Source organism: Rosa chinensis, chromosome 7 (genome assembly GCF_002994745.2).
Source record: "Rosa chinensis cultivar Old Blush chromosome 7, RchiOBHm-V2, whole genome shotgun sequence".
Lineage (NCBI taxonomy): Eukaryota > Viridiplantae > Streptophyta > Magnoliopsida > Rosales > Rosaceae > Rosa > Rosa chinensis.
In genome coordinates this window covers 53,187,157-53,213,066 of record NC_037094.1, presented here as the reverse complement: position 1 = coordinate 53,213,066, position 25,910 = coordinate 53,187,157, and the positions used below count along the sequence as shown (strand labels likewise).

At 38.0% G+C, this 25,910-nt stretch overlaps 1 pseudogene; it reads right to left on the bottom strand.

Moving 5' to 3' along the window:
* Positions 1-20,176: 20,176 nt before the first annotated feature.
* LOC112178157 lies at positions 20,177-25,593 on the bottom strand (annotated as a pseudogene).
* Positions 25,594-25,910: the final 317 nt, after the last annotated feature.

Sequence of the window (25,910 nt, the reverse complement as noted above, 5' to 3'; positions counted from 1 at the left end):
TGCCGTTTGAGACGGGCTAACCAATCCTTTACCCTGGGATTGATCAGTTGAGGCCAAGCCTTTCGGGCCTAGCAGAAACCTTTGAAGAATTTTTTCTTTGGTTTCTTTGGGATCCTCTTCAGGTTCCTGTTCTTTCCCAGTTCTTCTGCTTCTGGGATTACGACCTTCATCGTCATCTCTTTGGCTGAACATTGCCATTTCTCTGGTCAATGAGTCTAGAAGAATTATGAGTCTGGAAGATAATTCTTATTTCCTGCAATTAATTCAATAGTATAATCATATTGGTTAAGAAATAATTTCCAGTTAGCTAATCTTCCTCTATCAGCAGCTTTATCAAGTTTAAAATTTTTGAAATTCTTTACTCTGGCACAATCGGTGCGAACAGTAAAGGGTTTTCTAAGAAAAGCTGGAGAATTTAAAATCGTTTTCTTGACAGCCAAAATCTCTTTTTCCCCTGTGGGATAATTCAGTTCTGCAGGGCTGAACTTGCCACTACAAAATTTACAGATCTTTTCAATGTTAGTTCCAGGCGCTCTCGCTAGAACTACACCGGACCAGTAATTATCACTCGCATCTGTCTGGAGGATAATTTCATCATTCTCTTCTGGTTGTTGAAGAGGAGGGAGGTTTTTACAGAGATTTTTTATCTACTTTACTATTTTTTCATCATCTTCTGTGAAGTTCCATTTTCTTTTGGAACTTGTCTTAGGAGATAACATTGCTGTTAACTCTGAGATTTTAGGAATGAAATCTCTCCCATAATTTATGACACCAAGGAATCTCTCTAGACTCTTAGCATCAAGAATTCTATCTGGGAATTTCCAGATCTTCTCAAGGATATGAGGTTGGAGTTTTAGCACCCCATTCTTCAACTAGGAAATCAACTTCATCGAGGATAAAGAAGATTTTCTTTTCTCCTAGGATAATTCCATGCTGAACTATCAGCTTTACAACCTCGTGGAGGTGTTTCATGTGTTCTTCTCTGTTTTTGGAGAAGACAAGAATGTCATCTATATAGATAACACAGAACTCCGCCACATGCCTGAAGATGTTGTCCATCTTTCTTTGGAAGATTGAGGGAGCTTGCTTGAGACCAAAAGGCATTACTAACCATTCGTAATGACCTTGTGGTGTTCCAAATGCAGTGAGAGGGACACTCTCAGGATGCATCTTGACCTGCTAGAAACCTGATTTTGCATCAAATTTCGAAAAGACCTTAGCTCCTCTGAGCTGGTTAATCAATACTCTTACTTGAGCAATTTGATAACCATCTTTGACAGTCTTCTTATTGACATCTCTGTAGTGAATCACCATTCTAGCTTTTCCTCGTAGGTTTTCTGCATGATTTCTCACGTAGAATGCTGGAGCATGATGAGGGCTAGTGGAAGGTTGAATTAATCTCTTGTTCAGGAGATCTTCAATATCTTTTCTAAATTCTCTTTGATCTTCCTCTTTATACTAGGAATGGCTTTGACATGACAGATGGCATTCATGTCATGCAATCTCAATTCACAGACCACTGGGTCTTTTTCCCAAAACTTCTGAGGATCTACATCTATATTCTGCTCGAGTAGTTTCTTGATTTTTTCAAGAGTGAGAATTTTCTGAGACTCAAGCTTGTTCTGAAAGTGCTTGAGGTTATGCTCATGGATGAAACTAGCTTCTTCATCTTCACTAGTTTCTTCTTCTTCTTCTTTTTCTTCAGAAGATTCTTCAACAAGTAATTCTTCTTGTTGTTTGATTTGGAGTCTAGGCTCAAATTTGGGTTTGTAGGGGGTAAGATCACCACTATTCTGTTGCGATCTCTGATACTGAGAAGTAAACCTGGGACCTACTACACTTTTTGCTTATGTAAGTCGGTCTGCCCAGAACACCCGTTCTCCTTTTCTGAAGCCTATTGCTTCTTCATCCTGAATGAATCTCTGTTGGAGAATAAAATCATTTCCCAACAAGAAATCAGATCCTTGGCCTTCAGACTGCCAAACATTCTGGATGATAAATGTTCCTCCACCAATGGTGATATGAACATTTTTTGCTACTTTCTTCATGGTGAGATGGCTCCCATCAAATGTAACACCAGTAGCAGATTTTTTCTTATCTTCTTTCCGGAGTTGTTCTGGAATTGCAAATCTCTTTGCAACAGTAAATCCCGATCCATTACCTACAAAGGCATGTAGATGATATTTTTTGTGATCAGGGAATTTTAGTCCAATCTCTATGTAGTTGCTGTATCTACTTGTAGAGATGACTTTCGATTGATGAAGCTCATTTTCTTGAGCTTGTTCCTTTGGAATGAATGGTTTACATTCTTCTGGAACAATTTCTGGTGTTTCAACCAGTTCAATATCTTCATCGATTTTTTCTTCACCGATGATTTCTTCCTTTATTTCTGAGGAAAATGGTTTCATGACTTCTTGAAACAGAGTTTCAACTTCTTTCGCCTTTTGCTCAGCGAAATATTCTTCATATTCCTGTTCAACCAATTGGCTTACAAGGCCATTCTTGGTCTTTCTTCTTGCTTCAGCTATGAAGCATTCTTTGTGATAAGTCTTCTTAGACTCTTCACAGAACATAGGGAGACCATTCTTTTCGTGACGTAAGCAGTAGTCACAAACGAATGTACCAGGGTTCACCTGATAAGAAGACATTAATGATTCTGTCTTACTTTCTTCCCAATTTTCGATTCTCAAAATGAGACTTTTCCCGTATACCCAAAAAGCCTCTGTATCTTTTCCAATTGCCCAACACTTTGGTATTACACTATTGTTGATGGAAAAAGACTAATAGGTATGGTTTTTTCAAACAAATACCTTTTGTATCCTATGTTGACCTTGGGATTCTTCTACCGTTCTATTCAACCAAAAGGATCAAGATTTACAACATTAAAACAAAAACAAGACTAGCCTTCATCATGCCACATTTCACCTAACGACTCCTTGTCTAAACGGTTACTCACAGGGCGGAATCACTGCTGCTTGTCCTAATTTTTCTGTTTTAAAACTGATTCTTTCAGGTGAACAGTAAGGTTTTAGAACTTTAGATTTCCATGGGATACATGCATTGAAATAGTAAAATATGAATGACAATTATCATGCTAGAAATAAACTAATAAAAATCACATATTGGTTTAAAGAAGTGGGTGAGTATCCATCTGAATTTATTTATTCAAATATACATATAGTTTAAACATTCAGAGCTTCATTCTTAGGTAAACAGCAAAAGCTGTTTAGCTATCCATAAGAATGAAAACAGATACTTACTTGTAATGAAAGCACACTACTTCACTCTACTTCACACCTAGACAGGAAGGGAAGTACACTTCTACTATGGCTTTCTTGTTTGAGAGAATATGATTCTATCTCAAGTTTCGAATGCCTTCTAAGAGAAGCTAAAGCTCCTTATATAGGGAGCAGAACTCAAACTAGAATTCAAAACATAAAAATGTACAGAACAACTCCGTGAACTTCTGCTTTTCTGAGTGCTCCTGCTGGTGGAGGTCGGACAGGGAAAAGCAAGTTAGGTGAGAAGTGAAGTGTTTTTTACTTGTCCTTTTCCTTTTTGAAAAGGAAAAAGCAAAAGTAGCTTTAGAAAAGTTTAAAAGTCTACAGTTGCTATTTTGGTGCTGATTTTTGACTGTGTTGACAATGATAGGTGGCAAACCCTTCAGATCATCATTTGTTTTAGTCCACAGATTATGGACAAAACCATTTTCAACAAGCCAAAGCTTGTGTTCTTGGGGATGTTCACTCTAAACATTGACTAGATATCTTCCAACATAAGGTCCTGAAACAATAAAAAGAGTTGGAGGAACTAGGTCTTCTGAATTGTGTCTTCCTATCAGATTGTGGAATTCATGCCAATCTGATTCATTGAGTGCCATGATCGGGACCCTAGCACTTTCTGGACTTTCAAGGAAGTGAATTTTTTCTTTTCTTACAGCACTCTGTTGTATATGGAATTCTTCAAATTGTGGTCTGGCATTCTCATAGAGTTCTTCAGCTAGAGCAAAGAGTGCCGGGAACATTAGACCACTGCTTCTTTCCTGGAAGGTGAATAAAAGATTATCCAGGATTGCCTTTTGGTGATAAGCTAGTCTCCTGCCAGTTCTGAACACAAGAGTATCAAAAGTTCTTAATTTATAATTAAAAACATTTATAACTCCAGTTGGAGTTGGTCTGCTTTTTGGCAAAGCAGCAGCCATCAGCGGTCTTGATGAGCCTTTACCGTCTGCCGTTTGAGACGGGCTAGCCAATCCTTTACCTTGGGATTGATCAGTTGAGGCCAAGCCTTTTGAGCTTAGCAGAAACCTTTGAAGAACTTTTTCTTTGGTTTCTTTAGGATCCTCTTCAGGATCTTGTTCTTTCCCAATCCTTCTACTTCTGGGATTACGACCTTCGTTTTCTTCTCTTTGGCTAAACATTGCCATTTCTCTGGTCAATGCGTCTGGAAGATAGTTCTTGTTTCCTGCAATTAATTAAACATTATAATCATATTGGTTAAGAAATAATTGCCAGTTTGCTAATCTTCCTCTATCAGCAGCTTTGTCAAGTTTAAAATTTTTGAAATTCTTTACTCTGGCACAATCGGTGCGAACAGTAAAGGGTTTTCCAAAAAAAGCTGGAGAATTTAAAATCGTTTTCTTGACAGCCAAAATTTCTTTTTCCCCTGTGGGATAATTCAGTTCTGCAGGGCTGAACTTGCCACTACAAAATTTACAGATCTTTTCAAGGATATGAGGTTGGAGTTTTATCACTCCATTCTTGATGTTTATTCCTAGGAAATCAACTTCATCGAGGATAAAGAAGATTTTCTTTTCTCCTAGGATAATTCCATGCTGAACTATCAGCTTTACGACCTCATGGAGGTGTTTCATGTGTTCTTCTCTGTTTTTGGAGAAGACTAGGATGTCATCTATGTAGACGACGCAGAACTCCGCCACATGCTTGAAGATGTTGTCCATCTTTCTTTGGAAGATTAAGGGAGCTTGCTTTAAACCAAAAGGCATTACTAGCCATTCGTAATGACCTTGTGGTGTTCCGAATGCAGTGAGAGGGATACTCTCAGGATGCATCTTGACCTGCCAGAAACCCGACTTTGCATCGAATTTCGAAAAGACTTTAGCTCCTCTGAGCTGGTTGATCAGTACTCTAACTTGAGCAATCTGATAACCGTCTTTGACAGTCTTCTTATTGACATCTTTGTTGTCAATAACCATTCTAGCTTTTCCTCGTAGATTCTCTGCATGATTTCTCACATAGAATGCTGGAGCATGATGAGGGCTAGTGGAAGGTTGAATTAATCTCTTGTTCAGGAGATCTTCAATATCATTTCTGAATTCTTTTTTATCTTCCTCTTTGTATTGAGGAATGGCTTTGACATGACAGATGGCATTCATGTCATGTAATCTCAATTCACAGACCACTGGGTCTTTTTCCCAAAACTTCTGAGGATCTACATCGATATTCTGCTCGAGTAGTTTCTTGATTTTTTCAAGAGTGGGAATTTTCTAAGACTCAAGCTTGTTCTAAAAGTGCTTGAGGTTATGCTCATGGATGAAACTAGCTTCTTCATCTTCACTAGTTTCTTCTTCTTCTTCTTCTTCAGAAGATTCTTCAACAAGTAATTCTTCTTGTTGTTTGATTTGGAGTATAGGCTCGAATTTGGGTTTGTAGGGGCACCACTATTCTGTTGCGATCTCTGATACTGAGTAGTAAAACCAGGACCTACCACACTTTTTGCTTGTGTGAGTCGGTCAGCCCAGAACACCCGTTCTCCTTTTCTGAAGCCTATCGCTTTTTCATCCTGAATGAATCTTTGTTGGAGAATAAAGTCATTGCCCAACAAGAAATCAGATCCTTGGCCTTCGGATTGCCAAACATCCTGGATGATAAATGTTCCTCCACCAATGGTGATATGAACATTTTTTGCTACTTTCTTCATGGTGAGATGGCTCCCATCAAATGTAACACCAGTAGCAGATTTTTTCTTATCTTCTTTCCAGAGTTCATCTGGAATTGCAAATCTCTTTGCAACAGTAAATCCCGATCCATTATCTACAAAAGCATGTAGATGATATTTTTTGTGATCAGGGAATTTTAGTCCAATCTCTATGTAGTTGCTATATCTACTAGTAGAGACGACTTTTGATTGTTGAAGCTCATTTTCTTGAGTTTGTTCCTTTGAAATGAATGGTTTACATTCTTCTGGAACAATTTCTGGTGTTTCAACCTGTTCAATATTTTCATCGATTTTTTCTTCACCGATGATTTCTTCCTTTATTTTTGAGCAAGATGGTTCCATGACTTCTTGGAACAGAGTTTCAACTTCTTTCGCCTTTTTCTCATCGAAATACTCTTCATATTCTTGTTCAACCAATTGGCTTACAAGGCCATTCTTGGTTTTTCTTCTTGCTTCAGCTATGAAGCATTCTTTGTGATAAGTCTTCTTAGACTCTTCACAAAACATAGGGAGACCATTCTTTTCGTGACATAAGCAGTAGTCACAAACGAATGTACCAGGGTTCACCTGATAAGAAGACATGAAAGATTCTGTCTTACTTTCTTCCCAAATTTTGATTCTCAAAACATTCATTTGTCTGGATTCGAAGTACTCTACTTCAGAATCTATCTCAGACTCATCTGATGAATTTTCTTCTTCAGACCAGGCAGAATAAACTGACCTGTTGTCATCTTCATCATCAGAATAGGCTATTTTTTAGCCTTTCATGTTTGCTACTTCTACTATTTGCGCATATTCTTCAAAGAGAGCTTTAGTAGATCTTTTACCCTTTTCCGGGCATTCATTGGCATAGTGCCCTTCAGCTTTACATAACCAACATCTGCAAGCTTTCTTGCTTGGTTGTTTATGCTGATGAGTATTCTTCTTTTTCTTGAAGAATTTCTTTTTAGGATCTTCATCCTGCTGTTTCTTGTAATTGGAACTTTTCTTGAATTTTCAATCCCTTTTTTAATTACTCTTTTTGAATTTTTTAGAGTAATATTTTTCTTTCTTTTTTCTGTGGAATTTAGATTCATGACATCCCCAGTTCGTGGGCATATCCAGAATTCCATAACAGAAATTTTCAACTCCTTTGAGTTGTTTCTTGGCCATCTTAGCTCTAAGATTGGCTTTGCATTGCTCTTTCAGTAATTGCCAGATTCTGTCTGCAATTCCTCCAACTGAAAATCTTTCAATTGGTTTTTCAGCTATGTTTTCTCTCACAACTGTTCTCCATGGTTCAGGGAGTTTTCTGTGCAACAGATTAACTAGATCAGTATTCTATAGTTCACCAATTGTACAGTAATATTCCTGAAACTCATTCAGGTATTCTTCGAAATATCTCATGTCACAGATTTTGAGAGCATAGATATTCGATTTTGCCGTTTCTTTGGCTTTTTCACTCAGATTTGAAAGATCTCCACAGAACTGATTGTACAGGGGTACTGCAAAATCATACAGAGACTTTGAAGTTTTGATTTCTTCAAGCCAGTCTCTTCCTCTGGCAGTTTCTTTGAAAGACAGATAATACTTTTTTGCTACTCCAGTAAGAGTAGTTTCATAGTACACCTGCAAATCTGGTGCTTCAAATTTGCCATGGTTAAGTGCAGAAGCCATCATCAGGCTGTCTACCCATTGGTCAATGGTTTTTCTTTTGTCTAGATTCAACCAGATGCCATAGTTCCTGATAGGAACTCTAGGCAGATTGTCCTCTGGGACAAATCTTTGGGAATTTCTTTCCCCTTTTTTACCCGCGGGGGCTTTCTGAAATGGGAGTTTTGTTTCCCTTTTTTCTCTGCTAATGAAAGTTCTGGAGCTTTCTCCATCTTCCATTTCAACATCTTGATAAGGAAACACTTTTCTCGTCTTTCTGAATTTGAATTCTTTCATCTCTTCGATTAGTTTTTCTAATTGTTCAGGATTTTCGCAATTCTCAGCTTCTTTATAAAGATCATAGAGCCTCTCAGCTCTGAACATGTTGACTGGTCTATTTAGATCAGTTTCCAGATCTTCTTCTGGTATTGGCTCTTCAATAGTGGGTTTTGTACCACTGACACTAGCTTCTCTAGTGCTATGGCTTCTCCTCAGAAGACTGCTGTTTATCCTGAGGTTCTCAGGACAGACATCACTTTTTCTGTGATTGTCGAAGTTTAGGCTGATTTCTCCAGTTCTTCTACTCTCGTAGATTTTTGCTTTTGCTCTTTCCGGTTACTTTTTTGGACCGGACAATTTCCATTCAAGAGGAAAAGTCACTTCATTCCAAGTAACTTTATGGATCTGTTGTGAATGGTTCTTCTGATTGGTGAGGAATCCAGTAGTAAGACCTGGGATATTTGTTATCCTTGTCTTGGGGGCTACTGTAGTACTCATCAATTTGTAGTATATCCTGTATACTATTGCAAGTTCTTGCATATCTTTTTTCATGGATATGTCATCTGTCTTGACTCTCAGTCTGAGACAGTGAGCTGCATCTTTTAGGCTGGTGGTGAAGTTGGGGAAGCAGTTGAAGTATGCTATTTGACTGCACAAGGATGCTTCAAGGGTTCTAAACAGACTAGCTTGGAAGTCTGTCAACCTGTTGTCCTGTAGAACACACAGAACTGAACAGTTTATACCTTCTCGAGCAAGCAGATTTATGCCTACTTGGACTGCTCCAATATGCATAAATTGATATTTTTTTGCTTGAGCTCTGGCAACTTCTGCTGGAGTGATCAGTAGAAGATCAGTCTCTCCACCTGCTGTAGCGGGGGTTGTGATTTCCAGTAGTTTAAAATGATGGCTATCCATCAAATCAAACTTTCCTTTCTTGTAGATTTGTTTAAAATCTAGCTTTGGAATTGAGGCGTTTTTTACCTCTTGTTCAATTTCGTTGAATTCGAATTCTTCAGCATTTAGGAGTTGTACTCCTTTCTTTTTTCCAAAGATGCTTAACATCTTCATTTCTCTTTTTTCTGGGTTTTCATACCGGATACTAGTCTGACTAGTAGATGGTTCCAGAAAAATCATGTTAGGAACAAGATTTGTGTCTGGTTTTTCTAATGGTTTGAACCCATTAGCTTTCTTTTTTACTGTAGGCACTTTCTTGTCCTTCAGTATAGAATCCAGCGTTTTTTGCTGTTCTTTGATTTTTCTACTAACACTCGTTAGTTTTTCTTCTTCCGTTTTTGGAAGATCCTTGATATAATCCAGTTTGTTTTCCAATCTTTCCAATTGGTGGATTATAGTAGGTAATTTTTCTAGATGAGTTTGACATCTAGATATTTCTAGTAACAGCCTCTGATATTTCTCATCAGAGGAATTTAATAGAGAATTTATTTTCTCTAATAGCAATTCTGACATTGTCCCCATTAAGGAGGGGTTCTCCTTTGAGCTATTTTTACAAGCTCTGATACCAGTCGAGTGCGGATCTAACCAATGCTCAAATAATCAAGAGGTTTTTTTTCCTCTTCAAGAACATATAGGAGATTGTCAATCTCTTCTTCTATTTTATAGATTCTAGTCTGAAGTCTATAAATGATATCCCAATAGTTGGGAGATTCTCTATTAAGACTATCTCTATAGGTTTTCAACTTTCTCAATTTTTCTCTCTCTTTTTGCAATTCTTTGCTAGTGTTTTTGCATATGGCAACCAACTCAAGTCTGTCTACAATCGAAATTATGGATGTAAATCGTACTGCTTACCTTTAAAATAGAAGATGACTGTTAACTCTGCATATATATTCAAATAAAACTCTGATGGGCCCACCACGTTTCTAAAAACCTTTATATAAATGATGAAATAGACAGCATAACTTTATGAAAGAGACAACAACCAGCTATTATAATGCATATGTAGATTCTGACAAACGAAGATAGCAAAGAGATTGCTAGAAAATAACCAAAAAGGGTACTAATGGTAGAGATTTTGAAAGGATGGGTAGGTAAGAAAGAAAAGGAGGAAAGTTTGTGTAAGGGGGAACAAAAATAAGACTCTGGGGTGTATGAGAAGTATTTTCAAGGTTTTGGGGTGTATGAGCATTAACCCTCTCAAAATATTCATTTGTCTGGATTCGAAGTACTCTACTTCAGAATCTATCTCAGACTCATCTGATGAAGTTTCTTCTTCAGACCAGGCAGAATAAACTGACCTGTCGGTCATCTTCATCATCAGAATAGGCTATTTCGTAGCCTTTCATGTTTGCTACTTCTACTATTTGCTCATATTCTTCAAAGAGAGCTTTAGTAGATTTTTTACCCTTTTCCGGGCATTCATTGGCATAGTGCCCTTCAGCTTTACATAACCAACATCTGCAAGCTTTCTTGCTTGGTTGTTTATGCTGATGAGTATTCTTCTTTTTCTTGAAGAATTTCTTTTTAGGATCTTCATCCTGCTGTTTCTTGTAATTGGAACTTCTCTTGAATTTCCAATCCTTTTTCTGATTACTCTTTTTGAATTTTTTAGAGTAATATTTTTCTTTCTTTTTTCTGTGGAATTTAGATTCATGACATCCCCAGTTTGTGGGCATATCCAGTATTCCATAGCAGAAATTTTTAACTCCTTTGAGTTGTTTCTTGGCCATCTTAGCTCTAAGATTGGCTTTGCATTGCTCTTTTAGTAATTGCCGGATTCTGTCGGCAATTCCTCCAACTGAAAATCTTTCAATTGGTTTTTCAGCTATGCTTTCTCTCACAGCTGTTCTCCATGGTTCAGGGAGTTTTCTGTGCAACAGATTAACTAGATCAGTATTCTCTAGTTCACCAATTGTACAGTAATATTCTTGAAACTCATTCAAGTATTCTTCGAAATATCTCATGTCACAGATCTTGAGAGCATAGATATTCGATTTTGCCATTTCTTTGGCTTTTTCACTCAGATTTGAAAGATCTTCACAGAACTGATCGTACAGGGGTACTGCAAAATCATACGGAGACTTTGAATTTTTGATTTCTTCAAGCCAGTCTCTTCCTCTGGTAGTTTCTTTGAAAGACAGATAGTACTTTTTTGCTACTCCAGTAAGGGTAGTTTCATAGTACACCTGTAAATCTGGTGCTTCAAATTTTCCAAGGGTAAGTGCAGAAGCCATCATCAGGCTATCTACCCATTGGTCAATGGTTTTTCTTTTGTCTAGACTCTTGTCTAGATTTACCCAAATGCCATAGTTCGTGATCGGAACTCTAGGCAGATTGTCCTCTGGGACAAATCTTTGGGAATTTCTTTTCCCCTTTTTTACCCATGGGGGCTTTCTGAAATGGGAGTTTTGTTTCCCTTTTTTCTCTGCTAATGAAAGTTCTGGAGCTTTCTCCTTCTTCCATTTCAATATCTTGATAAGGAAAGACTTTTCTCGTCTTTTTGAATTTGAATTCTTTCATTTCTTCGATTAGTTTTTCTAATCGATCAGGATTTTTGCAATTCTCAGCTTCTTTATAAAGATCATCGAGCCTCTCAGCTCTGAATATATTGACTGGTCTGTTTAGATCAGCCTCCAATTCTTCTTCAGAAATTGGTTCTTCAATAGTGGGTTTTGTACCACTGACACTAGCTTCTCTAGTGCTGTAGCTTCTTCTTAGAAGATTTTTGTTTATCCTGAAGTTTTCAGGACAGACATCACTTTTCCTGTGATTGTCAAAATTGAGACTTATTTCTCCTGTCTTTCTACTCTCGTAGATTTTTGCTTTTGCTCTTTCTGGTTGCTTTTTTGGATCGGATAATTTCCATTCAAGAGGAAAAGTCACTTCATTCCAAGTAACTTTATGAATTTGTTGTGAATGGTTCTTCTGATTGGTGAGGAATCCAGTAGTAAGACCTAGGATATTTGTTATCCTTGTCCTTGGGGCTACTGTAGTACTCATCAATTTATAGTATATTCTATATACTATTGCGAGTTCTTACATATCTTCTTTCATTGATATGCCATCTGTCTTGACTCTCAGTCGGAGACAGTGAGCTACATCTTTCAAACTGGTGGTGAAGTTTGGGAAGCAGTTGAAATATGCTATTTGATCGCACAAGGATGCTTCAAGGGTTCCAAACAGACTAGCTTGGAAGTCTGTCAACCTGTTGTCTTGTAGAACACACAGAATTGAACAGTTTATGCCTTCACGAGCAAGCAGATTTATGCCTACTTGGACTGCTCCAATATGCATAAATTGATATTTTTTTGCTTGAGCTCTGGCAACTTCTGAAGGAGTGATCAGTCTCTCCTCCTGCTGTAGCGGGGGTTGTAATCTCCAGTAGTTTGAAATGATGGCTATCCATTAAGCCAAACTTTCCCTTCTTGTAGATTTGTTTAAAATCTAATTTTGGAATGGAGGAGTTTTTTACCTCCTGTTCAATTTCGTTGAATTCGAACTCTTCTGCATTTAGGAGTTGTACTCCTTTCTTCTTTCCAAAGATGCTTAACGTCTTCATTTCTCTTTTTTCCGGGTTTTCATACTGGATACTAGTTTGACTAGTAGATGGTTCCAGAAAAATCATGTTTGGAACAAGATTTGTGTCTGGTTTCTCTAATGGTTTAAATCCATTAGCCTTCTTTTTTACTGTAGGCACTTTCTTGTCCTTCAGTATAGAATCTAGCGTTTTTTGCTGTTCTTTGATTTTTCTACTAACACTCGTTAGTTTTTCTTCTTCCGTTTTTGGAAGATCCTTGATATAATCCAGTTTGTTTTCCAATCTTTCCAAAGGAATTTAATAGAGAATTTATTTTCTCTAATAACAATTCTGACAATGTCCCCATTTAGGAGGGGTTCTCCTTTGAGTTATTTTACAAGCTCTGATACCAGTGATGTGCGGATCTAACCAATGCTCAAATAATCAAGAGGTTTTTGTTCCTCTTCCAGAACATATAAGAGATTATCTATATCTTGTTCTATTTTATAGATTCTACTTTGAAGTCTATAGATGATATCCCAGTAGTTGGGAGATTCTCTATCAAGACTATCTCTATAAGCTTTTAATTTTCTCAGTTTTTCTCTTTCCTTTTGCAATTCTTTGCTAGTATTTTTGCAGATAGCAATCAACTCAAATCTGTCTACAATCGAAATTATGAATAGTAATACGCACTGTTTACCTTTGAATTTAGAGGATGACTGTTAATTCTGCATATATATTCAAATAAAACTCTGATGAGCCCACCATGTTTCTAAAACCTTTGTTATATAAACAATGAAATAGACAGCAAAATGAAAGAGACAACGACCAACTATTATAATGCATATGCAGACTCTGACAAACAAACACAGTAAAGAAAGAATTAAAGAAAGGGTACTAATGGTAGAAAAGACGGGTAGGTAGGAAAGAAAGGGAGAAAGGTTTGTGTGAGGAGGAACAAAAATAAGACTCTGGGGTGTATGAGAAGTATTTTCAAGGATTTGGGGTGTATGAGCATTAACCCATTTTTTTCTAACGTTTTTTTCATTTCTTATATTTCCTAAATTTTCAACGAAAATTTTTCTTTCATTCATTTAGTCATGTTCCATAATATTGAGTCTTTTTTTTTTTGGGTCCGTGACCATCAACCCCAATATTGGGCAATTTTGACCAACTTACACCAGAAAGAAAAAATTGTTCCCACTAACCCAAACATGCATGAAAAATACCATTTTATCCATGATTACACGTATTATACGTGTAATTATATCTAAAATACTAGAATTAAGCTAATCTTCAAGTCAATTAATATGTAATTAATCCATTTTTATTTATTTTATAGGAAATAAGCAAAGTTACGGAAATCGAAAGAAAATGACGCGAAAATGGAGCCATTCGGAGTTTTTAGCAAAATGATGAAATTGTGGATACCGGTCAACTGTGGTCAATGCCAATGATGAAGTGAAATCTCATTGACTCTAAAAATATGTGTCAAAATATGGTCAGACCACACATCTTTCTCTAAGCTACCACGTGACCCTATCCTTTCCCCTCTCACACGACACACTCAGCAGCCATCCATCCATTTCAAACTAAGGATAGGGATAATTCTCGCCCTAAAGAGGAAGGAAACCGCCAAGATAGGTGTGCACGGAACCGTGGTGGTAAACGTGTAAAGAGAGAGAGAGGCCAAGCCTCCGGTTATGGTGGTGACGCCACCAAGGAAAGAAACCGTCCCCAAAATGCTTCTAGAGCGCCTCGATCAAGGGAACCTGACTATAAAGATGCTTGTCTTAGATGTGGACTACCTGGACATTGGGCAAGGGCGTGTAAAGCATCCCAGAATGTTGCAAATGCATACAAGATGTATTGTGAAGCAAGGGAGGCAAATTACATAGAACAAGAAGATCAAGATGGCGATCTCGATCTAAGGGTGGAAGACTTCAAGGATCAAGACCCAGAAACTGGCGATTTTGATTAAGTCTTTTTATGTTCTAAGAGATGTAGGCAATTGCCATATTATTTTTGTAGTAGATGCCAATGGTTTAATCTTTCTTCAAAGTAGGCGTACTCAATAAAAATGTGATGTCTAGGAAGGTTTTGAGATTAGTGGTACTTAAGCGAGTCTTGCTCCACCGACATCTCTCTACTCACCTGGTCACATTTGCGTTGGAATTACCGAAAGAAGTTAGACGACTACCATTGTTTTGCATTAGCTAGTTTTTGGATTAGATTCTCTCTAGTGAAAGAGACAATGATGTAATGCCGTTGGCTTATTAATAAAAGTTGAGTTCTTTTCTTTATGACTCCTTTTTAATTACGAGCTTTTCTTTTAGGAATGGATTCTGGAGAACTGCAATGTCTTGCGGATAGTGCGATTACGCACACCATTCTACGCCATAGGCAATTATTCTTAGAGATGTTGCCTACACATTCCTCTGTGACTACGATGGCTGGGCCATCAGGTTTAGTTCAAGGACATGGAATGGCCCAATTCCTATTGCCAAATGGCACCTTGACTAAAGTTGCAGAAGCTCTCTACGCTCCTAAGGCAAATCGAACATTATTGAGCTTTAAAGATATAAGAGCCAACGGATTTCATGCGGAAACGCATACTGAGAACGAAAAATAGTTCCTTTGCGTTACCTCTAATGATTGCGTACGTAAGCGCATCTTAGAGAATCTTATGTGTCAATCTAGTGAACTTTATGTCACTACCATTTGACCTATTGAATCCAATAATGTCATAAGAGAAGATCTCTTGGATTCAGACACATATTGGCTTTGGCCCGATTAGGACATCCTGGTCGTGATATGATGATCTGTATACTAAAGACTTCACACGGACATCCATTTTTCAGAGTGAGAAGAAGCAAGAATCGAAAATTGATTCCCGGACTCACCAAGACAGCAACAACTGCAGCCTCTGGCCCTACAGCTGTCTTGGGTCGCCCTAGGGTTGTCCATACCCCTTGTGACGACACCATAAATGGAGCCACCCATGGCCATGACGCCATTAATGTTTCTCCCCATGGCCAAGACGCCATGGATGCCACTTTCCATGGTTCCAACACCATGATGGGTGATGTAGTCACACATTTTGCTTCTAATAGCGCTACAGACGCTCAGGCCCAACCAAAATCCTCATTGGTTACTTCTAAGGCCCCTAGCTCATTTTGCAAATCCTGTTCCATCGGGAAATTAGGACCGAGACTGTCCTACGCATAGGATCCAAAAATACTCATTCCGTTCTTACAAAGAATCCAAGGGGATATCTGTGGACCAATTCAACTATCATGCGGACCTTTTAAATACTTTATGGTATTGGTTGATGCGTTGACACGCTAGTCACATGTCGCGCTGTTGTCCACTCGAAATGCTGCTTATGCTAAACTCCTCGCCCAGATTATCCGTCTACGGGCTCACTATCCTGACCACCCTATTAAGTGGATTCGACTTGATAATGCTAGGGAGTTTACATCGAAAACTTTCGATGACTATTGCATGTCACTGGGGATTGATGTAGAGCATCCAGTTCCCCATGTTCATACCCAAAATGGTCTCGCAGAAGCCATTATCAAACGACTACAGATGATAGCCCGGACATTGGTTATGCGCACAAATCTCCCTGTTTCTGCTTGGGGATATGCAATATTGCATGCAGCGACGCTAATTCGTCTACGACCCACTGCAACCCAATCTTACTTTGCGTTATAGCTAGTGACTGGGCACGAGCCTGATGTCTCGCACTTACGCATTTTTGGGTGTGCCATTTATGTGCCTATTATGCCACCACAGCGTACTAAGATGGGTTCACAACAACGAATGAGCATCTATGTTGGCTATGAATCTCCAACTATTGTCTGCTATCTTGAACCCTTGACAGGCGATCTCTTTACCGCTAGATTTACGGATTGTCACTTTGATGAGACAGTCTTCCCATCGTTATGGGGAGATAAGAACACAGATGTTCAACAGGAACGACAGGATTTGTCGTGGTCTGTCCCCACTATATCTTATCTCGATCCCTGTACTACACTGTCCGAACTTGAAGTGCGAAGAATAATCGAGCTCCAGAAAGTAGCAGATACTCTGCCTGATGCGTTTTCTGATGTTGCCAAAGTGACGAGATCACATATACCTGCTGCAAACGTGCCTGCAAGGATTGATGTCCCGAATACTAGACATAATGCCACTCCTGTGACACTAGGAGATGGTGCCATTGCCCAGAATGGCAATGATGTGGCGTCTATGGCCGCAGGTCCCGCGAGGAAGTGTGGTAGACCAATTGGTTCAAAGGATACTCATCCTAGAAAGAGAGCGAATGAGGCACATACAAATCCTTTGATCATCGATACTCAAAATCCGTCCCATGAGAATGTTCCGGATTATGGTTATGTCCAAGAGACATCATTGGGGGACGCCTCAATGTCAGAACCTATCCCTGAGAATGTAGAGATCTCTGTAAATTATACTAGTGTACATGGGACGTGGGAAAGAAACTCCATCATCATTGATGATGTATTCGCATATTCAGTGGCGCGTGAGATAATTGAGACCGATGACATCGAACCACGCTCCGTTGATGAATGCCAACGTAGAGCTGACTGACCAAAATTGAAAGATGCGATCCAGGCAGAACTTGATTTTCTAACGAAAAGAAAGGTATTTGGCAAAGTTGTACCAATACCGCTCAACACCAAACCAGTTGGTCATAAATGGGTATTCGTTAGAAAGCATAATGAGAGAAATGAGATTATAAGGTACAAAGCTCTCCTTGTGACGCAAGGCTTCTCACAATGCCCTGGAATCAACTACGAGGAGACCTATTCTCCCGTAATGGACGTCATAACGTTTTGCTACCTTGTCAGTTTGGTAGTTTCCGAAAAACTGAACATGCAGCTTATGGATGTGGTTACTACGTATCTATATGGGAATCTAGAGATGGACTTTATTTACCCAAATCAAGTGGCTCTAAACCACGTAGCGCGTTTGCCATAAGATTGAAACGCTCACTATATGGATTAAAACAATCCGGACGAATGTGGTATAACCGTCTAAGTGACTACTTGATTGGTAAGGGATATGTCAACAATGAACTATGCCCATGTGTGTTCATAAAGAGGACAAGTTCCGGATTTGCAATAGTAGCGGTTTATGTCAATGTCATGAACATAATTGGCACCCTTAAAGAGTTAAGGGAAACCGCTGAACACTTGAATCCGAGTTTGAGATGAAAGATCTTCAGAAAACACAGTTTTGCCTCGGTTTGGAACTTGAGCACCGTAGTGATGGTATCCTAATTCATCAATCAGCTTATACCCAAAAGATGCTTAGGCGTTTCATCACTGACAAGATTAAGCCTTTAAGCACCCCAATGGTCGTCCGTAGTCTTGATCCAAAGAATGATCCATTTCGTCCAAAAGATGACGATGAAGAAGTGCTAGAGGCAGAAGTGCCCGACCTAAGTGCAATAGGTGCATTATTGTACTTAGCACAATGCACAAGACCGGACATCTCATTCGCTGTAAACTTGCTAGCTAGATATAGTTCTGTGCCAACACGACGCCATTGGATTGGTGTTAAAGATACCTTTTGAGACCTAAGTGGTACGATTGATATGGGCTTGTTCTATCCCTACAGAGAGATGATGAATTCAGACCCATCAAATGCTAGGGACGCCACACATAGTGGACTGCGTTCCCTCTCCCCATCCTAAAACGATATAAGTGTTTTGGAATATTTTGCTGATGCTGGGTACCTCTCTGACCCATATAAAGGTCGCTCCCAAACTGGTTATGTATTCACCATGGGAAAGACCGCGATATCTTGGAGGTCTACAAAGCAGACCTTAGTCGCTACCTCTTCGAATCATGCAAAGATTATTGCTCTTCACGAAGCAGTTCGTGAATGTATATGGCTTCGATCCATAGTTACACATGTTCGAAGCAATTGTGGTCTGAAGGCCACCACAGATGAGCCAACAAGCATTTATGAGGATAATGCTGCTTGCATTGAACAAATGAAGCAAGGCTACATCAAAGGCGACAACACCAAGCACATATCACCCAAATTCTTCTACAATCAGCAACAACAGAAGCTCTTCAAGATCAAAGTAAACCAAGATCAAAGTAAACCAAGTTCAATCTGAGGACAATGTGGCAGACTTGTTTACTAAGTCATTGCCCAAATCCACATTCGAGAAACATGTTGCAATAATTGGCTTGCGGAAATTATCTGAACTTCTATGATCTAGTCATCAGGGGAAGGCGCAGACATCAGGGGGGATGTCTATATGTAAATCTCGAAATGTGAAAGGTGTGTTATGCTCTTTTTCCTCTTCGACCGAGGTTATTTTTGTCCCACTGGGTTTTCGTTACTCGACAAGGTTTTTAGCGAGGCAACGAGAGACGCACCGCGTTTGGGCGACACGAGGGGGAGTGTTCAAGTAAATCCTTATTTTAAGTAAATCCTTATTTTGTGTCTAGCCCAAACTCTAGGTTACTTGACCTAGTGGTAATAGAGTTTAATTAGAAGGATATAGATATTCCTATTCAATGTATGATTACCTTTCCTTGTATGATTCAGATTCTATACATTGTAATCCTCTATATAAAGAGACCCGTATTATCAATGAGAATACACAACAATTTTCTCTCAATTCTCGTTTCTCTAAAACACAAACGAAAATAACTCAAATGGAAAAACGTAAAATAAAACCTAATCTAAACCAAACTCATCATCTCAAACACTAAATGCAGTCGCCCAATAACATAATGTTGTAGGCCAATAAAAAGCCATAGGGAATGCTACCACATGCTCGGCAAAGATCAAAAATGTCACTCCCTAAGAGGTCTATACCAACCCAAGCCCAAGTACGGGTGAGAGTGAGAGATGGGCCAATCCAAGAACTCAACCCACCAAACTACAACACTGCAGCCTAGTAAGGGTGAAGCCCAAAGGCCCAAAACCAACTCAGTCACCCAGACTTTATTGGGACAGCACCTTCATAATAGCAGCTTGCCACTACCTCTTCGACGACCAAACTCGGCCCTCAGCCATCGAAGTGGCTATTTTTTAAAGTTGTATAATTGAGGTACTTTTTCGGCTCCTTCTTACTTTAAAATAAAAAAAATTTGAATAAAAATATCATTTATTTCTTGAAACACTCAACTTATTTGTCTAATTTCCTCATAAACATTTTAAAATATTTCCCTCTAATATAAAATAAATGATTGTGTAGAGCAACTCCTGGTAGTGATAAAATGCCAATATCAGGTGCCTAACTGACACAACATAACTTCAATATATCTACAATTCTCATTAGCTCGTTAGACAAGAGGTTCCTTTTTATTTTTTTTATTTCTTTTTTTTAAGAAGAACAAGGGATAGGTTTTGGTGCAGTGGACCCTCTAAATTTCTTCCTCTTAACGTTAAATTTAGGGTCAAATTAATTAAAATTTGTATTAAGATTGTCACACTTCTGTAGCTTAGGGCCAAAAGTATCATTTGATAGAAACCTGGGGGTGCAAAATATAGTTATTTTCCAAGCTTCAACGGGTGAAAGAGAAAAACCGTGTCTGGAACACTCAAGTCGTTAAAGAACGGCAGAGAATATGAACAGATGTTCAAATTGAAGATATGAATGGATCAGAATCCGCAGACGATGTGTGCAATTCCTCCTCCTCCCCCTCTCAGTCCCGTTGTTGTTTGATTCAGTTTCAGCAAAGGAGGACGAAAACAAAGCTGGTGGCTCTTTGGTTACGCTGAAGGTAGTTATTGAGTTGCTGGGGGTCGCGGCGGCGGTGGGGTTCGGTGTGTTTCTGTTCAGGATATGGCTTAAATCATCTTGAATCACATTTAGTATGAATGCTGATATTGTGTTTACAGATTTCTAGTTTACTTTTGCCCAAAAAAAAAAAAAATTCTAGTTAACTGTTCGATTCTCTTAATTTAAATTTATATTTCTATTCGTTGTACAAAAAAGACCAACAGCCAATGTGAAAAAATATACACAAATTCATCATTCTTTACAAGTACAAAGATCTGTGTTTAAAGGGGTTGGTCAACGAGCGTGCAAATTCTAGTTTTAACCAAGCCAACTGTTAAAACAAGCTGACGGCAATTATTAAATGCAAACAAAATGCAGATGAAAATTTACCATCTCAGTAATTCGTTTAAGCTGCAGATCATGTGCAAGGTGCATCTGCTCATTCAAATGAGATATTTCTCGTTTTGAATACGCCTTCAAAGAAGCAACCTCTTCTTGTTGATCACGAAGTTTCATAGCCCCTTTCTGTCCAGATGCAACAATGTTTTGATCATTATATTCAATACCAACATAGTAATAATTTCAAGAAATTACTATAAATAAAAGAGAAAACAACAAATACCTTCACTTCAGCAAATATCCCATCCGTGTATGGCCGCCCACCATTCTGTGCTATAACCGAGTTCACAAGCGAGAGAAGCTGCTGCACTTGTTCGAACCTCTTGCTTTCATCCTTGGTCATGTTATCAAAAAGCACACGGCGATTTCCACACAGACCAAGGATTTCCTAAATTACTGCAAGAACTGATTATAAATCCAGAGCATGATAGTCTCGTATCAAAGAGAGTACTGGATCAAGCAATAAGAGTAGAAGAAAATTCTTACATAAAATATGTCAAAATGATCTTCCATTAATTCTACATTACTAATAGATTTCTGTCAACTTCTAATGATACTGCATTACTGCTCATTTGAACAAAGTTTACCTTATATCACCACACATCATTAATAAAGACTAACTTTATTTCTGGGAAAAACAAATGACAATGACAACAATATTTCTTGTAAAGTGGTAATACACATTTGACATTTGATGTAAGCAATGAACAGGGAGGAGATCCTAAGAACTGTCTCAGTTTAGAGAGTACAAGCATTTTCACCGAGTTTGATATCATTTGGAAACAAATCTGGGGAGAAAAGAAAAAAAAATGGAGAACCATCAGGAATTCTTCAATAGAACTTCAATACTTCTAAACTCATGTCCCAACTTGACTATATTCTTTATCAAACTTGTGAGTCCAAATGCAATACAACGATGATATTAACACACACAGTTATAAAGAATATCGTATCCCGCTCATTCAGAAATGGAAACAAAAGTAGTGAGGTTATCATGACATTTTAAACTAGGGAAAGGAAAACAAAATTGAAGAAAATTTTTTTACTAACCTTTAAAGGCTCCGGGCAATCACAGCCCAAATAATCTTCCAAAGTCTCATCATTTTCTTCTCAGTCAACCCCTCCCGTAAAGACGACAATCATATAGTCAAAGATTTTACTGCCAAATAGAGCTTGCAAGCTAAGGATTGCAGACTCGTCTTCTTGAGAAAAGCGAGGTCTAGTTGAGAAAACCACAAGTCCACAAGAACAGCATGGATCCCATCCTTAGACAAACTAATGCATTTGAAGATTTCTTTGCCAATAAAGTTTGATCTGGCAGAATATTCAAAAAGACCTGCAGCATACCACACAAATCAAAAGGAAAGAATAACAGTTGAAAAGCAGGTTCTTAATGCAACTACTTTATATACTGGTAGGGCTACTCCTAGAGACATTTTTTATATACATAATTACAAAAGGAATACACGTCAGTAAGACTTTACCAGGACATTAACTTCTTGTCCATCTCTCAAGATAGCAGTCTTCAATTCACAAGTGCTCGTGACACCATTAGAGATACGCTTGGAATTGAAGGCTTTTTTGCCAAGAATGCTGTTGCCTGTTGCGCTTTTTCCATTACCAGTGCGTCCAACCAAGACCACAGTGCAAGCAGCATTAGAAAAGGGAAGCTCCCAGTCATCATCAATCGAACTTCCACCCATCATATAAAATCAGAATACCTGCAACCATATATATTTTGTATTCTGTCAATTCTTCATAATGAGAATAGTATTGCAAGAAGAAAGAGGATACCTAGCAAGCATATAGTCTATATTATCTTCTCTCACTGCTTTATAATGACAAAAGTACGGCAATATATATCTAGAAGACTCACGCACACAATTGCAACGAATTAAAAGTTATATGAGTACAAAAAAATCAGTTTCGACCTTTGCTGAAAACACCAATCAGTTTCCATATCAATTAGCTCTAATAGTTTATGGTCAAATTTTCTTTTTCTTCTTGCATAAGGAGTTATAATATGCTAAGTTACTAATGGAACCTTGTATCCGGTGGAACTATGAAACAAAGGAAAATTTTATGGGATCAAAATGATGGAAAAAGTAACGTAAGCAAAAGTTGTTGCTAAAAGAATTTGAGACACAGGAGACATGAATTACTGTACAAGGAATGAAACAACTCACTATGCCTACATAATCCTGCAGCTCCAATTACTAAACACCCCTTTTACCTTCAATTGATTTTCTATCTTTAAATTTTAGCCTAGTATACATGGTCTTATCAAGCTTCGGACTGTACTAAACTTTAAAACAAGAATCTGTAGCTAAAATATATATGCAACGCTATGTTTGCAATCTTAGGGCCACTGAACTCTGTGTGTGTGTGGGGGGGGTTTCACCTTTGATAACAATGATGTTGGCAGAGTTTGAGAGAGTGTCCAACAAATCTTCCAGATTGACTGATTTAGACACATATTGCACAAAATGCTTTCAGAGTCCATTTACCAACAAAATGTTTCAGCCTAAAATGATAAAAAACATGCCAAGAAAATTAGATTATTTGACAGGTAAAGTACATATATTCAAGCCCTAAAACTATTATATTGGAAGGGTGAGTCTCTAATGAGGACCTTACATTAAGGACCAAGTAATGGAACTTAAGATGCCAATCACATTTACCTAGTTTAGGTGAGAGCCCTCACTCAATCAGTCAAATGGATATATACCAAATTTCCTTTATGGTGTCCGCTTGATAGTCCGTCCTGCGGGTTTCCTTGCATCTTGAATTTTATATGTAATAAATTGCATACTGAATATGTAATATACCTTAAATATTAGTGGATTACAAAAGGTGGGGTTCTAACCAGACTTGTGTATTTACATATTTCAAAAGTGAAAATTCTAAACAGAGGCCAGATTTGTGTATTTACATTTTTCCAAAATTGATATTCTAACTAAAGCTGTGCTTTATATACAGAATACAAAATTGGTTAGATCTAACAAAAATATGCTACATTTTTTAGTTCATAGTTCAAACCAACTATTCTTAAAGCAGCAGTTTCAAACACATGCTAACATAGAACTTAAAGCAGCAGTACCAATGGGTATATTTGCAATATTAGGGACATAGTTCTCAATAAAGGCAGGTGTAGCTCAACACAATGAATCTAGACTATTATGGTATTACCTTTGACGATGGTGAGGTGGAAAAGTTTTGTAGAGAGGATGTCCACTCACTTTCAGACTGAATACAGCTAAAGAAACACCATTTCTCCAAACTTCATGTCTATTGTTAGGATACAGAATGTACAAAAAGCTTGCAAATCCCATGTACCTATTATATTCCATTCAGCATCCACGTCCATTCCACAAAAACCCTCAGCCTAAGACAAGAAAACCCATGCCATGGAAATTAGTTATCAAATGTAGTAAAATAAGATAATTTGACAACTAGAAAGTGTTTTAATTCAAGCCTTTTAAGTATGAAATTGGATTATTTAAGATGCTGAGCGATAACATGTACCTAGTTTAGCTAAGAGCCACTTCAATCAGTTAAATGCATTCCAAATTTCCTTTATGGTGAAAGACCATGTGATACATAATCCTGCATAGAATGTGTTCATCAAAATCAGATTCATTTCTCCAGCTGGAGGTAAATAGATCTTTTGACAGTTCAACAAATTGACAACCAGGGAATATGAGCATTGGATTGCAGTGAGAAGACATAATGACTAAATTATGGTATTCTTATTGCACAGTAATATGAATACCTAGCCTGAATGTAATATCCTTTCACTGAGTCTAAAGAGACAACAATGGTAGGAAATAGACATGATTTGGGGACTACGGTATAAACTGAAACTAAGAGCCATCAATCAAAACCAAGTATGCAGCAACATTAAAATTCTTAACAAATCTTTCCAGAACTGCTGTTATTCTTTTCGAGTCAAGATTACGACAAAGGCATGGGGAAAGAGTGACCTAACAACGAGATTACAAAACATAATTCGCTATGTATTTTCGTTTATTCTTTTTGAAAGACACCAGATCTAATGAGTACGTAGGTACTACCAGAGGATTACAATAAATATGATATCTTATGAATACCTACAAAATAAGATACAGAATTTTGTAAACTGACAACCCGTGCAGCAAATAAAGATGATTTTCTTTCTTTCATAGTTAACAGGCATATAGATAGGCCGAGCTAGAGGAATGAGAAAGAATTGCTTTTGAGGTTTTATAAGGAAACAACTCCCTAGTCCAACAGAATCCTACAGCTCCTCCTAAAATACATTTGTCAAGCTTCATACACTAAACTATTAACATGAATTGTTAACTAAAATGTATATGCACGAATATATTTCCAATTCTAGGCAATGTAGTTCAATCAAAGCACCACACTATGTTCGGGTATAGCTTAACACAATAGAGTCCTTTGGATCTGGACCATATATTTACCTTCAAGTAGCCTTCAACGATTGAGGTGGCAGGATTTGAATGGTTCATTTGCACAAACATCATATACCAGGCTCCCGGCCTGCTGCTTATTGTTAAGATACTAGTCAAATCTCGGTCAGCATGCATTCCACAAAAGCTTCAGCCTAAGACAGAAAAACCCATGCCACAAAAATTAGACATCAACCTAGTAAAATTAGTTTCTTTGACAACTAGAAGCTGCGTAAATGAAGCCTTTAAAGTATACATAGGATTACTTAATATGCTGATAAAATTACCTGGTTTAGCTGAGAGGCACTTCAATCAATCAATCAAATGTATACCAATATTCCTGTATCGTATACGAGGCCTTCAATAAGGGTGTGTACATTCTGAATGGTTTCATTCAGCCATTCCCAGAACATTTCCTTCCCCCATCCCCTAATAAAGGGGAACTTGGGTTTTGTTTACGAACTACAGATTAATTTTACCTGCAAAGTACCGTGAGTGCATGGCAAGGCTGCCAAAGGCCATAATATTGGCAAGAGATAGTAACCCGTGAATCATCCCGAACTTCTTATTCATGGCTGCTAGTTTCGGTTCACCTTCGCAACTTGCACATTTTTGGACCATCCCACTTCTTCCCCAATATTCTGTTCCTTTGCCTGCAAAGGGTCTCGATACTATCGTTTTTAGTTGAAAGTCTATTCATGAGTTATTACCGCGGAAAGTAAACATTGGTAAAGGAAAATTGTGCATTTCTTGCGTTTGGGATACACAAATAAAAAAAAAAATATTTTCTCTAGAGGAATGCTAGCAACCTTCTTCTTCAATCTTTTTCTTTTTAACTTCCTCACTTATCTTGTGCCATTTTGATTCATTTATGATTACGATCTACGTATTTATTATCTTAAAAAAAAAAAAAACTAATTTCATTATCTGTTATCTGTTGTAGAGA